General features: G+C 43.1%; 1 non-coding gene across 1 annotated transcript; it reads right to left on the minus strand.

Moving 5' to 3' along the window:
- Positions 1–316: 316 nt before the first annotated feature.
- On the minus strand, positions 317–388 carry trnad-guc. The gene has a single exon. It is a non-coding gene; the product is annotated as a tRNA-Asp (tRNA).
- Positions 389–12,756: the final 12,368 nt, after the last annotated feature.

The following is a 12,756-nucleotide window of genomic DNA, read 5'->3' on the forward strand; positions in this document are numbered from 1 at the left end:
GCTGGGAATGCATTTTTGTCTGACATGCTCTATACCCCACGTCCACAACAAAGAAATCGCTGCAGGAGAATGGAAAGAATGGTTAGCAACTGCAGCTGCTGTTTACTGTACGTTGGTATCAGCTTTTGCAAAACTATTATTCCTTTGCATTTGACCCATCCATTCATTCACACAGTAGTATGTACAGACAGAGGAGTGGACCCTGCAGTAGGTTGCGACCAGGGAGCACAGTGGGGGTTATGCTCGGGGCATCTAAGCCATGGATAGGGCAGGAGGTGACCTTTTGGACCTAGCCACTCCCCAAACAAAATCTAACCTCCCCGTCGGGGAATCGAACCCCGGTCTTCCGCGTGACAGGCGGAGATACTGTCCACTATACTAACGAGGAGACATGTCAAAACACAGAACCAGGGTTGTGTGGTGGCAGCATGGACGGCAGCACTGTTAAGCCTTCTTGAGGTGTCGTGGGCCTAACTTAACGAAACATCTGTGAAGGGAGGTGCCCACTTGAAAAAAAAAAACAGTGTTGTGAGGCCTACTGTAGGCCTACTTAGCTAGGCTAGTTAGCAGGTGTCTTCTTGTTGGTTGCTAGCTGTGGCTGACTGCTAGCCTGCTGGTTGTGTTTCAGTTGGACTGTCCGTCTAAATGAGTTTTGCCTGGGATTTTGGCACAAGGGATTGTAACATCTTATACTGCGTAATAATGAATGCACAAGTATCCATCTGTGAGTGTTAGAGGACCATGTGTTAGAAGACCATGTGTCAAGATGCAGAGGGAAAGATGATTGAGAAGTAGCTGTCATCGTAGGCCTTTCCTCACATTTCTACTCGCTCCTCTGGAGAGAGTAATATAAAACTGATATGTGTAAGAAATGTGTTTCTACATATATAAACAACCCTGCAGATTGATAAAGATGAGGAGCTGCCTGAGGCAGTGATACATGCCTCTCAAGTTTAGCTATTATTAACTGGTTCGCATGTGAAGCCACTGCAGGGCTAATAAAGGAGCAGGAAGTAATGCTGGCTCTTAAAGCCCTGGGGACTTTGCTGATCCAGCTCCAGCCCAGTGATTGATAAAGCTTTCGGAGCTGAGTGATTTAGTCATTTGTTAACTCAGAGGGGCATGCTTTTTCACATGACGCTGCCTTGCCCATCTCATCGAACCTCGGAGGTATGATAGCCTGTAGTCCTACGACAAATGTGCCAGTGAATAAGCTTGATAGTCTGGTTCGTTTTCAAAATGTTGTTCTGGCCGCTCTGACTCTGAAAGTATACTGTCATTTTTGCACCGCACATTAATACTTCAGGACTTTTTGCTCTCAGCAAGCATATTTTTCGTGAAAAACCTTGTCTCCAGGTTTATGCCTAAGGGAGCAAAGTTGTCAGTTATCCAGGCGTGAGTCTGCCAGATCTCAATTTCATTTAATTTATTGCTGCTCTTGTGGTTTGTTAGAGATTGTATTGCAAGAGGTACTGAAAAATTGATACGTGTTACAAATTATAATGCCTCTCTTGTTCCTGCTTTTATGGTTCTTTGATGTTTTGAAGTAATTTGACTAAGGACAGTTGCAGACTGGCACATAATGCAACAACAGTAGCAACTTGAGTGGTTTTATTTCACAAGACAGCAGAGGAAGAGCCACAACAAGTGGGAACATTTAGCAGCATGGATAAATAAACGCATCCGTGACCAGGTTTGTTATTCTTATCCTACTCCCTAGACCAGGGTAACATGACAACTGTACAACTTAAGTGTTGTATAAAGGTGTTGAGTCTGTGGGGTGTACTGACATTACTCTTATACCGTTGCCCAAAATGTTGGCTGATACTTGGACTGACACATCTTTGTTTGTAGCTACTGCTTGTTCATTACATTATGTTTTGGAGTTGTGAGGCAGATGACATTAAACACTTTGCAGGCTACAATAATTTACTGAAAGTGACAAGTAAGATTAAAAAACAGAAAGTACAGCGGGTTGAGTTGGTTACATGTTTGAAGTACTGGGGAGAAAACATAATCCAGAAAGTCCAGTTATGACAGATTTTGCCGTTAAATGCCAGCACAATAGATTGTAACAATGTTATGTAACTTTTATGCAACGGTGGTTATTGAGCATGGTTGTGACTTTTAGTGGGACAACCTGTTGATATTTAGCAGATATAAGGCTAAGTCTAGTTTGTAACATTGGAATTTAATTTTCCGGAGAGAAAACTGAGATGTTTGGTCACTTGGTTTGGTCAACCATGGCTCAGATGGTAGAGCCAGTCCCCATGGAGAAGTGTTTGTAGGGCAAGACACTGAACCCCGAATGTAAGCCATGCCTTACATGGCAACTCCATCAAAATTTATAAGTGAATTTACTGAATAATATACACTGGTAAAGTGCTATGTGTCACAGTCTGGTCCAGAAGATGTTATAAAAAGTACATACCATTTGCAATTTTGCATTTACAATTCATCCTAAAGGGAAGATGAATATCTGTACCAATTGTCATGCCAATCCAAAAAATTCTCATGAAGATATATCACTCAAAACAACACATTTTGATCTCAGGGACACATCAGACTTTAGGATTCACCCTCTCGGAACTACAAAAAATGTTGTTCCCTTAAAGCTTGAGAAAGAGTAGATTATTGACCTGAATGAATAAATTACTGGTCTACTGAAGATGGGCAATGGATCAGTAGTCATTAAATTTCATTCTCTGAACACTATGGATATTTATTTAGCAAACGTCAGGCCTGTCCTAATTAACACAAAGATATATTCACTAAAAAACACCATTTAATACGTACCACCAATTCCCCCTATGGGGACAACGAATGCCCATGCAACATTTCGCCAACACTGCACCTAATCAGAAAATATACTGTAATCATTTATTTTGCAGCAAACACAATTAAATCCCCCATGGAAAACCACTAAAATGGCCAATACACAATATATTCCCCTCACTCTTCAGTTAGGTAGTTTTTTTTTTATGTGTGTGTACTCTTTTCCCCTCTGGACCTAGGTGTTAGATCTGGGTCACTGCATCACTGTGTGCAACTCAGTCTACGCTGCCAAGACGTTTGCGTGACCAGCAAACTAGATGTTGGTGCGGGGACTGAACTGTGCTCCAAGGTCACATGTCTCCTAAAAGGTATAATTCCTATAATCAGCCAGACTTCCAGTTCCCCTGCCGCTGTTCGCAAATACCTAATGTTGTCGTGACGTAGGGCTCCTGCCGGATACGAAAGTGGACGAGAAGACCAGGCTAATGCAATAAAAGTGCTGCGTCTGTCCCATCAGTGCTTTTGCTCATTAGGTTGCAGCGGTTGGCCAATTTGACAGCGATGGGGGCTTTTTGCTATTTTGAGGTCCTTATCAGAGTCGCGGAGGGTGAAGCAGTCGTAGCAGTCAGGCGGACCTCAAGCCTCCGTGAGGGGCCACGGGAGGCGGGCGTTGTGCAATCAGAGACCACGTGAGACGGAGTTGGCGGAGGATGGAGACAAGGGCATCCAGGCAGTGTATTTATATCCCTCATGTCTCACATCTTACAAAGTGATAGACAGGCAAACTGAAAGCTTGTGTCACACAAAATTCTCCATGGCAGCATCGTGCTCTGTGCCCCCCTATCCCCCGAAGTAAAAAAAAAAACAAAAAAACAGAAACATAATCTGCAACATAGAGGGGACGCTTAGATTTCTTTGGGTTAATAATAGTTTTTCTCCAGCCTTAGTAATTTCCCACTTATAGGCTCATAATGTCAGACTGGGGAGAATCAAAATGCTACGCCAGGAAAATAAATAAAAAGCACAGGATAAATTCAGATCAAAGGAACAGGACACTTTCACTCAGTATGTCTGAAGAAATCATTTTTCATGCTTAGCAAATCTTTCACAGAAACATCAGCTACCATTCACTAACTTAACTACTGTATTTAACACTTTTTATACAGCCCCCCCAGGGCAAAATATCGATGCTCAAGGGGTGAAAGGGAAGTCAGAACTAAAATTAGACCTGTAGGCTGAGTTGCGAAGTGGTGGAGCTCCACGCAACCACCACGCATGTATTGTTTAAAGGTTGTTTTCGAGCTACGCCCTTTACAACTTCACCCTCAAATCGATACCACCAGGGCTTGAAACGTTTATGGCAATACAAACATTTCTTTTTCTAATTCATCATTATAGAATGATCTAGATAATTACAAGCAGACATTCATAGGCCTATAAAAGATTCAGCCACACACATCTGTGTGTGTGTGTAGGATTTGATTATATGGCAAGCAAACTGAAACGTTTCTTTTTTTTTTTTTCCTTTCTCGAGGTTTGGAGGCGTTCCTACATTTGTTTACCTGTCCAAACAAATCAGCACGCGAACAAATAGCGGGTGGAGGGAAAAGCATCCAGGTTGCGCCGTGAGATAAAAGGTGAGAACAATAAATCAGGACGGAGCACTGTTTGCATGTATAACACCGAGAGAGACGCGGTTCCACGGTTCGGCGCGCACACAGGCGGGGTTACGCATTTACATGCACTCAAACAAACAAGCGAGCACATGCGGGGAGCGGCCTCAGCCGTCTCTGAAAAAGGGTGCCAGATGGCACCATGGGAGGTGGTCAGCGAGGATGAGGCGGGTGAAGCCCCCTCTGCGGGCTTACGTGAGATCATCCATGCGAGCACACATTTACCCCCTCGCACAAGTCATTACGTAGGAGCAGAGGGAGCGTGGCGAGGTGAGGCACAGCTGCGCGTTCAGGAAATTTGTTTAAACCTTAAGTCTTTAAGCAGGTTTCATTTTCCTAAGAGACCTCAGTGCAAGGTGTCGCCCTGGCCATGCAATACAGCGAATAACTTAGACAGAAGGTGTCAAAGTAAAAATACTGAGGATTACACTGGCTTTAAGGCTAAAACTCTTATCACTTACTGTCCCCACGCACCAGTAGGAATAGGAACCAGTCAAACTGTTGAGGAAATTCATTTTGACACGTGGAATAGTATGGACAGATTGAAAAATTAATTTTTCAGATGCCATTTCCCAGCATGTGCTTGCAGTGCCACAAGCAGGCGGCATGTGTACCCAACACACTGAATGTACATCACTCAAACATGTGTCCCAGCAAAGTGCTGCAGCTATTGTATATCCACCGGATGGAAATTTTCCAAAATAGCCAAAGCGAAGTGTTCTGTAAATACGGTGATTGCAGCCAATGAGTCAGGCGTCAGGTAAAGACGTGCCGCCCTGCTGCTCATGGACTCCAGCAGTCCACACCACTGGAGTGATAACCGGTGAGAAAATGGAAACTTGGGTCTGTCTGTCCTCTGGATAAATGGATTTCTCTGACAGAAACCAGAGGTGGAGAGAGTCCCAAAATAACTCGCACAAGTCAAAGAGTGCGGCTGAAGTTTATCTCCCCCACAAAGAACACATCAACAAAGGAGGAATTAAACAGGATAATTCAGTGATGTATTAAGCCAACACGTCCTCTGGCACAACGTTTCTTTCATCTTACGGTTTATAAGAAACGGATTGTTTTCTTCATTGTGCATACACACCAGTATGGATATTTTTATATATAAAAATAATGTGATGTGTTTTTTCATTTCAACTGGAGGGAAAGACGTAAAAGCACTGAAATCACGCCAGGGAGAAATGACTTTACAGTAAGTATGATGAGCAAAAAGTAACACTTTCCCTATACAAATGGGATGTGCTGTTGTACCAAATGCAGATACAGTGCATGGTTTTTAGACCCCGCTACCAACTATATGTGTTCTACATTAAACTCGGCCTAGTGCTATTTATAAATATAATTATTATATATTATTATCATTTTGCATTCAATATTAAGCTATCCCTTAATGATTTACTAAAATAAGTTGGATTAATGTTAATGTATTTAAATAAATTTTAATTTTCTGGGAGAAATAATATATATATATATATAAAAAAATGTCTAATCAACCAAAAATTTTACGACCCCCCTGCAGTACCTCCGTGAACCCCATAGGGGTCGCAGACCCCCTGTTGAAGACCTATGTTCTAAATATTTGGACAGCTAAAGAGTAGACTAGGGGCTGCAGACAAACTTTTTCCCACCATGTCATTAAATAGTTGAAAACAGGGAAAGAGTCAGCAATAGATATTGCTGCACTTGTTACTCATTACTATTGCATGTTAATTCGAGCAGCAATAGCACGGCGGTGGTTGAGGAATTGGTTGAGTAATTAATAAATATTAATTAACATTCATTAATTCCTCTATGCGCAAGTGAACAATTATTCATTTCACTATTAGCAAATGTGATTGCAGTAAAGGAAACATATTATACAAAAGCACACTGCAGGCATTTGTCTCCTACTGCATTATATGATGTAGAACCAACCATTTAATATACAATACATGCATATGCAAAATATCAAATAATAAAGTCACTGAACAACTCCCTGTAAATGCACGTGACTGTGTCTGATTTCAGTAAGGCAACTGGACGCACTGTCCTCAATCGAGATCCTTCCACTTTTGTTTCACTCTCCCCGCGACAACAGACAAGATTAAGCTGCTGGTTGCACCAGGTGTCTTGTAAACATGAAAGTGGTTCAGTTGTTCTGCTGAGGCTTGTCAGTTGCCCCTGTGTATAATCAGCCTTGGCTTCATCCGGATGCATGCATTGCACTGCCAAGGTTGTCTCCCTTCGTACGTCGGGAGGAAATTTCAAAGATCAGCTTTAGGCTCGTCTTTAACCTGAAATTTCATTTGTGCAAGAGACAGATTTCAACATACTAAAAATAGTCATTTTAAAACGTTTTGATCCTGCCGAGGAAGTGTGATGTATGTCAGCGTCTTAGTCCAGCTTTAACGTACTTTGTCTCTACAGATTAGTCCCGAAACATTGGGCCACTGCTGCTGTGAGCTGAAAAGCCTTTTCCAAGGACCATTCCGCTTTTTGTGCCAGATGAATTATGTTGGTCTTTGGGTCTCATCACAGAGGAGCTGCACATTTGTTCTCAGGGAAAATGGAAAGTCAGATATCGGCTGTCCCTCTCCGCTCCTTCAGCATATCACCCGCAGGACTGAAGACCATTCAGTATTCAAGGCGAGACTCTAAATCTCACTAAAGCTGTCAGTATTACCCTTTTTCATTGTCAAAGTATTTCAGATTCCCTTGTGCTAAGAGAAATGGACAGATCCACTATGGCAGGGATGAGGAAAAATGTAACCGTCGGCTGTGAGGCGACTCAGGGCAGAGTAACAGATGTTTGCTTTGGAAGGAGAGGACAAAGTCTTATCAAACGTATTTTTCAAGTTATATATTATTCCTACATCTACATAGTCAGTATCACATTTGACATCATTTGCTTTTAAAGAAAAAAAAACACCAGCATGAGATTGAAGAGTGTAATAGTTTTATCTCTGACAATTAACGCTCTCCCGTTTGTTTCTGAGCCCTCATTTTCTCACAAAAGCTGTCGTCAAACACTTTCAAATTTAGGTCATTTGCCAGTCTTTGAGTTAATGGATGTTAATGAACTATAATCCATTGGATGTGACAGGCTACTTATATTTTCTCCCATGGAAAAAGGGGCCTTTCTGCCTGGGGTATGGTGAGAAAAGAAAGAAAGCCACTATCAAATGGTGAAGATTTTAGTCCATCAGTGCTGTGAAGGATATAAACATGGAGATATAACGTCACAGAGCCTCACTGATAGGAGAGTTTGAAGTACAGCAGCAGCGGTAATTTTATTTATTTATTTTTTTAACCAACTCCGGAGAGGAAGCCACTGTAGCATGACAGATCTCATGAATTAAACAGCAGTGCTCTTATTAGCCGTAGCGAACCACGGGAGCTGGCTTCCTGCAGTCAGCTGTGAGCTGTTTGGTGCCATCTCCGATTTTTTTTTTTTTTTCGTGGCCGTGTAAAGCGATACGTTTGACCACACATCGCGGGGAGAAAGAAAGTCCTCTCCCAGCAGGACTGCGCAAATACGTCCCAGCGAACGTAGGAAGGGGAGAGAGGCTCGGGGGTGGTATCTCCATCAGGAGTGCAGCGCAGACAAAAAAAAAAAAAAAAAAAACACGGGCCAGATGCATCTCAATTCCAATTAGGTAATGGGAGCTGACAGCAGGCATGAGCTAGCCACACGTGGACTCGGAGCCGTGCAGTGGAGGGCTGGACGGATCTTTACAAGCTGTGTTTCAGAGGCTCCTTGACCCAGGGTCTTTGGCGTATAAAGGCAGGTGGTTGCATTACAATCAAAAATTAAGAGTGGTGAATGGAGGCTGGAGAAGAAATGTGTGTGGGCTGAAGGAATGTACGAAGAATGTGGTCACTTGAAATGCTGGGGTAGATGAACAATTTTGCAGCAGGAGGCGAATGAAGCCCACCTTGCGTTCGATAAAACCGAACCAAAGGAAGCCATACACCTGTGAAAGGGTAGCTGAGGGTGAATGAGGCTGCGTTCTGGCAAAATTCAATTTACAAATGTGTCTAAACAACACCAGCTGTGCGCAGGCCGTTGTATTTTTTTTTTTTTTTTTTTTAAATGTAGTGCCACAGTCAAAAAGATAAAATGTAAGTCGCGCAGTAAACCTCTCCCCCTCTCTTTCTCCTGCACACACACAGACGTCAACGCACCAGCACATATAACCCTGAACTGACAGGCTGAATGAACCCTGCTAATCTGCTCATAATTCAGATCATTCAGGCTAGCCGAATTTTGAACATCTGTCACGCCTGCATCTTGTCCAATCTGTCGGCGCATGATGTTGCTGCATCGTATTTTTTCACCACGTCAGCGCCAAGACTGGGTCAGCTCTTATTATTAGTCTAACCCGCACATGCAGCTGCCTAACCTGAACCTTGTAAAACATTATTTAGAACTTCAGAAAAAGGGTAGCTGGTGACGCCTTTCTATACTCTATCTGGTTAAAACTGCTATGATGTTGGGCCTCAAAAGCTCTCAGTCTGATTTTCACCATGTTGACATTCCAGTCCGTGAGTCCTCAGCCAGCTCTCGCAACCACACCCGTGTTTTCAACTTCTGACTTTATTTTCATCTCACACATGCCTGTAAAATTTGTCACCGCGTGTTGTGACGCAGTCGTGCAGACAGTATCTATCCACAGGCAGACAAACAGTATAAGCACCTGCCAGAGTACTGACAGACCGACTGTGCCCGCAAAACACCGAAACCACAACAGTGCTGGCGGCATCCCGACCCATACTGAGTACTGAGAAGTAATTTATTACAGGATTACAGGCGTATCCAGTGTTCATGGTTTGTGCGACTCCTCAATATAAACCTTCATTTAAAACACAACCACACGAGCATTATGACATTATCACGCATGGTCGTGACACTGGTGTGTCCACCTACACCAGGCAGATGCTCCTTTGTACTGTCTCCTGGCTTAACACATTTATGACTTACACCGATCAGCCACAACATTAAAACCACTGACAGGAGAAGTAAATAACATTGACCATCTTGGGACAATTTAGTGTTCTGCTAGGAAAATTTTGGACCTGGTTACTTAGACATGTACCACCCACCTAGACCAGACTGGGCACCCCTACCCCATAGCAATGACGCTCCTTGATGACATCAGCTATCCCCAACTCACATAGGAACACACACAAAAACAGTTTAGGAACAACTCAAAAACATGAAGAACAGCACAAGGTGTTGACCTGGCCTCCAAATTCACTAGATCACAAACCGATCAACTATCTGTGGGATGATCCACAACACGCCTCCTTTTAACCCACTGGACTCAAAGGCTCCCACTAACAGAATCCTGTTGCCGGACAACCTCAGAAGGCCCATGTCCATTCTCTGATGAGACACAACTGTTTTGGAGGCACAAGGGAGACCTACGTATTATTAGGAAGGCGGTCATAATGTTACGCCTGATCGGTGTATATTGTGCAGGCCTACGTCCATGTAGCTTCAGCGTGGTGAAAAACGCAGAGGCTTCATCCCAGACACTACCTCCAGACAGCGTTTCTTGCATGACATGTGAAGAAGAACTTCTTGCTGGGGGTGAGGAGCAAACATCTGAGCTTAGCAGCTTCCAAATGTAGCTTGACAAGGAGTTCATGAATGGTTAGTCAAGGTTAGTAAGCTGTACACGGCCACTAGTCAACACTGACTCCTTGGGCAGATGGATAGAATTAGTGTTAATTTTAAAGTGTTAAAAAGTAATGAAGACAGAGCCATAGGAGAGGAGAAGGAAAGCAGTAGCCACTATGCTGCTGTGGAAGACTTGTCCGGGGCAGCAGCAACAGGTGATATAGTATTAGATTAAATAATGTTGCTTGTAAATGTCCCATTATCCCTTTACGATAGTCATATTATTTGATACATTTTTCCTTGGGGAAAAGGCCTTGCTCAGCATTATTCTATAATTATTCTATCAAGCTGAAAATTACTAGTTAAATGATAGGTCAAAAGAGCAGCAAATCAACTCCTCAACAACATTAGCATATCATCGGACTAATAGAGCAGTCAAGTTAAAAGGGCTGCTGTGAGCGTCCGTATAAATGTGACTGGATGTTGCTCGGCTGATAACCACACAGCTGTAAATGATGCAGTGATTGTGAAGCGTGAACAAAATAACTAATTCCAATCAGTTAACCCAAGCACGGCTTCAGCAGCTTTTTGTTCAGCTTTTTTTTTTTCCTTGATAAATGCCAACAAACATGGATTTTTAGGAACTAACAGTCTCAAAACGTGTCTATAATTGTTAGAAAAATAAAAAGCTGTGAGGTGCAATTTGTTAATGAACTTATAGTTTAAAATATAAGGAAATCACACTTTGTTGGCTGCGTTGTCTCACTGTTTTCCTTTCTTGCCTCTTCACTTGCCACAGTCGTCATGATTAAGGCCTGGAAATATTCAAAGGAAATTCATCCGAATAGCAGACTGCTTTCACATGTGTTTTGTTTTTGCAGATTGGCTTTGGTCGCCTTCAGCAAGTAATAGCAGATAATATTTAACTAATAATTAAATTTAATAAGGATATTATCGTAGTAAAATGCATTTGATGCTGATAAGATATTTCAATACTTACAGTGCTTCATAGAACCTCCCCATTCTCTACCAATATACAGTAAGTAGCGCAAAACAGATCTTTTCTTTTTCAAATGATTCTCAAGGTTTGTGTTGGAGTCAAGTGTTCAATTAAAGGAGATGCAGGGGAGACTACAAACCTTTCCTTTTTTTCTAAACCTAGCACCCTGAGGGTTTAGTGGAATGGAAATAGGTTAATTAAATACTTCTGATGCACCACCCAAGGTCAGAATTAATCAGATGTGCAGCAAGTGTGAATACAAATACATCGCCGAAGAACAAGAACTACATGTGACTCTGATACGCATAGTTTAATGCCCAGGCTGTGATGATGATGTCTGTTTTTATCGTGTTCTCTCAATGTTTAATATCATTCATTTATTCATCTGTATTTAATGGTAGTTTCTCCTTCCACCACTTGTTTTGCCGAAACTCCATTAAAATAATTTAAACACCAAGCTATTCTATTGTGGCGTCGGCAACCCTGTCTCGTTTTTCCGAAGGCTTTTACTCTTTTCAGGCACCAAAGCAGAGACGACATGTCGACAGGGATGATCACGTACTAGATTTCTGCATTATGACGATAATATGAGGCTTTGGTCGACTCAGCCCCCCTCACGCATGCAAGACTCAAGCGGATGAGCTCTGGCCCACCTGTTCCTCCTTTCCAGTTGCCAAGATTGACCGAATGTCTCTGCTCTCTGCCCACAGCTGTCACAAATCCCAGCATGCCTGGCATGCATGGCGCACGGGATGCGCAGGCCAACAAACTGCCCGGTCGGTTGAGTCGGAGGAAACGCGCCACGGCGATGGAGAGCTCCCTTGGCACCTTCGCTGTGGCGCGGCTCCAGAATCAGGGCTGATTTGCCCTCCTCCCGCCTCTTCTGCCTGTTGACCTCACTTATACGTTCCTCATGTGCCAACATCTGTATGAAAATATGAGTCAGCTTCAGACATGGGCTGAAAGAGAGAAAGACGGACTGGCCCCGTGCCACCCTTCCAGATGTTCCGCCACAACACGCTTGGCTCGGTATCGCCTCGACGTGCTCCACTGCTCCGAGCTCTGATCCCCCTCCGTTGAGCCTTGATGAGGCGAGACGCTCACCGAGCCAACGCTAATTAACGTGGATCGGGACTCGGCTGCACCCCGGCTGCTGTTCTCAGTTTTTATCGAGCAATCTCACCTTTCCGCCACGAGGCGAGCTAAACTTATAATATTTTGATGCATTTCTTGATCCCCCTGCAGCCTCTTCGGGTTATTTAGTGCTGAATCAGATGTGACGTGCCGATGTGCGAGTTGATATCGATCCACAGGATGTTTTTTGCGCGTCATGCATTTGGTCTCTGTCACATTTCCGTGAGGCTAAACGTAGCGACCGTATCATTCAAAGCTGGAGTGGCAGCCTTAAAGTATTTAATTTGATTGCTTCTCTCAGCGTGCCAAGTACTGTACTTTTAACTCACTGTAATTACTCTTATATAGACGGACCTGTAGGCCAGCCTCCTTGTAACGTTTAATCAATTTTGCACATTATTACATCAAACCAAATATATTTTTTTTATATACCACCTTTAAGTAAAGTTAAAAGATCTTCATACTTCTTCTTCCACTGGAAATAAAACTTTCACACGGTCAATAAAGCAGATGTATTGACCTCTTTCTTACTCCGACCACTGGGTTCTTGGCTGCGTTTCTTCCTC

The sequence above is a fragment of the Mugil cephalus genome, chromosome 15, assembly GCF_022458985.1.
Source record: "Mugil cephalus isolate CIBA_MC_2020 chromosome 15, CIBA_Mcephalus_1.1, whole genome shotgun sequence".
NCBI lineage: Eukaryota > Metazoa > Chordata > Actinopteri > Mugiliformes > Mugilidae > Mugil > Mugil cephalus.